Source organism: Odontomachus brunneus, unplaced genomic scaffold (assembly GCF_010583005.1).
Source record: "Odontomachus brunneus isolate Ranch 3 - 2012 unplaced genomic scaffold, Obru_v1 Obru_scaffold_028, whole genome shotgun sequence".
NCBI lineage: Eukaryota > Metazoa > Arthropoda > Insecta > Hymenoptera > Formicidae > Odontomachus > Odontomachus brunneus.
In genome coordinates this window covers 1,526,637-1,531,858 of record NW_022639478.1, presented here as the reverse complement: position 1 = coordinate 1,531,858, position 5,222 = coordinate 1,526,637, and positions in this window count along the sequence as shown.

Genomic DNA, 5,222 nt, shown 5'->3' with positions numbered 1-5,222 from the left:
AGAGAGAGAGAGAGAGAGAGAGAGAGAGAGAGAGAGAGAGAGAGAGAGAGAGAGAGAGAGAGAGAAAGAGAGAGAAAGAGAGAAAAAGACGTTTAAAAGAGTTAATAAAAGACATTTCCTCATTACACATAACATAGTTTATGAACATTGTCCTGTCTCGGCCTTGGTATTTTATACACGCGTGATTATTGCCTGTCCGCGATTCTATTCCATTTTATTTCACGTAAGATTTAGGCGAATCACGAAATTGGTCTACGAAACTGGAAGAGAAACGAAATAATAGGAAGAAAAAGGAAAAAAGAAAAGGAAAGAGGAAGAGCTGAGAAATGATGATGATAGATAGATGATAGAGATGGTTGAGAGCAGAAGCAGGAAAACGAAATGGGGAGAAAGAGAACGTTACTCGTAAAAGATGCGCGGTGATCGTTTGTCGAATATTACGTGGAAATAACATAAAGAATTGTCTATTGGTGCAAAATTTGTTCGGGAATAATATATCTCATGTTAGCGCTCTTAGAGTAAAGTATAAAAATAGGAAAGATATCAGTCGAACTGTAAGCCAAATAAATAATAACAATACACGCATTACACGAGCAGCAGAGATATCTCGATGAATCGGTCAAATTCAGTCGACATTTTTGGCGCACCTTGGTGTAATCGTGAGCTCCGCAAACTCGCTCGATTGCCTTATCGTAGCTACATTATCATCATCATCATCATCATCATCACTACACACATGAGATCTGTGAATTTCATTTCGGAAAAATGAAAATATGCAGGTTGTTTTGGAACTATAGGTAAAAACTTAACTGGCTAACAGAAGTTGGAAAAATAAACGAAAGAAAAGAAAGTCTTAATAAACATATTCAGCTTTTTATTTTGTTAGCTGCGTTTTTCTTGTACGGGATTGTTACATACTCTGAGGAACAACTGATTACAGACTTGAGAGTCCTGAAACAAACTTGAGAATGTTCAATAACTTACAGGCAACCTAGACACTTGTCGATTTTGTTTTCTCGACGGACACGCATTTTACGAATCGATGTGCAAACGGTAACGGTAACGGTGTAACTTGGCCAGCAAAATAAAAAGCTAAATATTAAAAAAAAAAAAATGATTAACCTCTTGCGGACTTATGTTTATCAAGACCTTCCTATTCGTTTTTACTTCGTCTGTGATTCTGAAACAGCCCATGTATAAAATTCAATCCAACTACAGCAACATCAATGAAAAGAAAGACATGAAGAAATTATTCGCACGAGTTGAAACGAAAGCAAGTAGCACTTTAAACACTGGCGCAACACTACAGAGCGCGTGTACGCGATACAGCTATTATATACACATACGATATAATTCTAAACTTCTTAAGGTATGGTCGCTTGTAGACAGCGCGCTCATGCTACAATTCGAACAAATCGCGTCTTTCCGCTTCTCTTGTCATCGATGTTAATGCAGAGAGACGAAAGAGAAATTTTTGCGGAAAATAACAACTGCAATCATAATAATTACATCTAGAAATTTTGTTTGTATTAGAAAAATGTCCCGACAATCTGCCTCTGTATCTGATTGAATACGTTCGTCAGATTGTGCACTTTGATCGTCCAATTTTGTCGATTCGTCGGTCTCGAGTGGCACCGTATAGCAATCCTTTACCGTTTGCGAAGCTCCGAAGTGTTCGACAGTCGACACATGAATACACACAAATGACGTCTGTCCACGATGACGACTTGATTGAAACGACTCGCTGTCATTACAATCCCCATGCAATGGTAGACATACAACTTGCCACGTTGCCTACACAGCTGCACTCGATACTATCATACACATAAGGGAACATTTTGTAAGAAAGGATCGTTGCCGGACCGGAATGATACGAGATATGACGAATCGCAGATCTCTAATGAACGGAAGATTGTGTCACTTAGGAGCGACAATCCTTGCAATTGTTACAACTTACTGTTAATTACACTTACTTAACAATTATCATCCAATTATCATACATCTAAAATAATTAGATTCTCTCGCGTATCTATCGATGTACATATAATTTGATTATTACATATTTGCGATATTTCAACATGTGTTTGATATTAAGCTTTCATTCTCGCTTGTTCGCTCGCCTGTTCGTTCGCTTCTTTCTTTCTTTCTTTCATTCATTCGTTCGTTCGTTCGTTCGTTCGCTCGTTCCTTCATTCACGTCGTTTAGGCAAAGTCCATACATCTTCGCAGCGAATTTTAAGCGCTACCCGTTTACAGGCTGCGCGTGAGATATCCGCGGACGTCAGGACGAATTCTAAAGAATTGCGAGCATTTTGTAGTCGGCTTGATCAAACGTGTGCAATTTCGACCCGGATATCGATAGATCAAGAAGTAACGGTGTTGCTCCTCGAAGTTGCATCCGTTAAAGAGATAAAAGTATATGGTTACACAGTACCACCCGCGATTGTACCGTAAATCCTTGACATAAGATATTCATAATTTTCGCCATTACCGTGATATATGGTCAGGCTTAAGGGAACGCTACGCTTTGACATTATTTCCTTATTTATTAACAACAATCAATTTCTCTATAATTGCTAACAATTTCGTACAGTAGCAAATTCGTACAGTAAAATATTGAAATACCGAATTCTCACAATGAAGAAGATAACACGCCATAAGCGTGTACCTTAAGCCAGCCCTATACATACGTTATATTATCGATAACGAAAGGCGAAGTGAATGAAACGATTCGCTTTGCTAGTTGATGCCGTTACAACCATCAGAACAAGACATAAAATGTAGTTTAAAACGCGCATGTAGTACGTATGTACATACATACACACATATATACATACATACATACATATATACATAATACATATATACATACATACATCTATACATACATACATCTATACATACATACATACATACATACATACATACATATATACGTACATACATACATACATACATACATACATACATACATACATCCATGCATGCATGCATGCATGCATGCATGCATACATACATACATAAGTACATAAAACATCGATAGCTTCGGTCAAAATTAGAAAGACACTGTACAAGTCTCGTCGATTTTCAGGATTCCTCTTAGTCCCTCTCCCTATTCAGAGTCTGGCTCGCAGGCAACGTTTGACGATAAAAGCGAGTCGAATGTAAAACGGGGGGATATATATATAGTCTCGACTAATTATAAATATATATCGAAAGGAAGACTCGCGTACTTTTGCTTCTGATGGGCAACGTTGAAACGTACAGGATATCCTGAGAACGACAAAAATTCGTTTTCGCAATGCTTCTTAATGCACCAGCGAAGTGTACCAGCGTATATCTGCTCTCTCGATGAGTCTTCTCGATTAAATCATTAAGATATTGTCGTTAGGACGTTATACATTGCTGTTTGTGACGTATTATAAAGCCGCTTTACTTTCTCCATTGAGTCCTACAGGGAGTAAATGTGTCGTCATTTGTCGTGCTATAATTCACTCATGTAGCCTAATTTCTGTGTTGCGCGGCTTTTGAATCGTAGCCTCGCATATTGTTGTGTAGATCGAGCGCGCGCGCGCCTGCGAGATAAATAGAGAGAGATAGAGAGAGAGAGAGAGAGGAGAGAAAGGGGGAGCACCGATAAAATCAAAAAGCACAATTAACATAGCGTTATTCTCAAACGCTGCTGTTCAGTGAAAAGAAAGATATCGTAGGTTGAAATAATATTTGAATAGACAAAGCTTTATGAAAATATATTATTGTCAAAAATACGAATCTCTGTTCACGTCTCCTCTAACTGTATTTTCGCGTCAAAACGCTCATATGACACAATGCTCGCGTTGTCGTACGCTTTACGGGCAATCTAAATACCGATTACATAGATACGACTTTTCGTAATGTGCTTTGTGAACCATGGTGCACCGACGGTAGCAGACTACTAAAGATTGCGTAGACTAAGAGAGTTTTCGAGAAGAAAAAAGCGGTGTTTTATATAATATGTACAGATATAAAAAGAAATGATAAGAACAATATCGGATTTTCTTTATCTGCAGCTTATCGAAAATCCCTTTTGTAAATAGTCGAAAATTTATACATTTACCGTCGAAAATGAGCATCTTAATCAGGCGTCACGGCAGTGTTCTATTGGAAGTGCGATATGAGCTGTTTGTTTTAAAAGTATTGAAAATAAAATTCGAAAAGTCTCGAGAGACACTCAGTACATGCGATACGTAACACCGATTTGTTACTCAAATTAGCAGCACTTTGAAATTCGACTTCTATGTCCCTCTGTCAATAAGCTGCCCACCTTTCTGGTCATTTGAAAGATCTGTAACTCTATCCAAGACTGCAGTCTTCCTCGACGAAAATAATACATAGAAAGCGTTATGTTACCATGCAATATGAGCATCGTATTTACGAATCTTATGTATCGGCTCGTTGAAAATTCACAAACGATACGACAAACGAGATAACTTCGACTGGTTGAGCGTAATAACGCAGCAAAGTAATTGTTATTCTTGTTACTTCCTTCTCTCTCTTTCTCCCTTCCTCCCCCCTCTCTCTCTCTCTCTCTCTTTCTCGCTTCGTGCTGGCCCAAATTATGCGCACGTACACGTGTGCGTACATATATGTGGGCACGTGCATATATAGAGCGCGGGCGGAGGAGGACATGTACATTTATCGGCATTAATGCAGTCCTACTTAGATGTAGGTATTTACAGTCGACACTCTCTGAGCGCGGTTCTTTTATTCGCTTTACAATTCGCGTAATGACCGAGCGGCGCGGCGAGTAATCTCGACCGCACTCGGGACACGTCGAAAATATTTCATCTTTTTCACTTCTACATTCGTACGTAAAAGTGTATAAACACTACGAACGTTGATACGAAGCGTCGTGATGTACGGGATGAGGCACTTGAAACTGTGGCGCGCACTTTGACTTATCGTTAATATTATCATCTCTCAAGAAAAACATTTTCTTTTGAACTTTTGAGACAGACGGAACTTTTATCCGATCCGTTTTTCTCTAGAGGTAATAATATTTGGTATAAAGTAAGGTGACAGTTTTGAGTGCTTCAACCTATATGTATGTATACGAATATCTACAATGTTTTTCACGTCTTCTTTGGTAGCAACATTATTACGTATAGCATATAATAATTCGCGCGCGCGTGTGTGTGTGTGTGTGTGTGTGTGTGTGTGTGTGTGTGTGTGTGTGTGTGTGT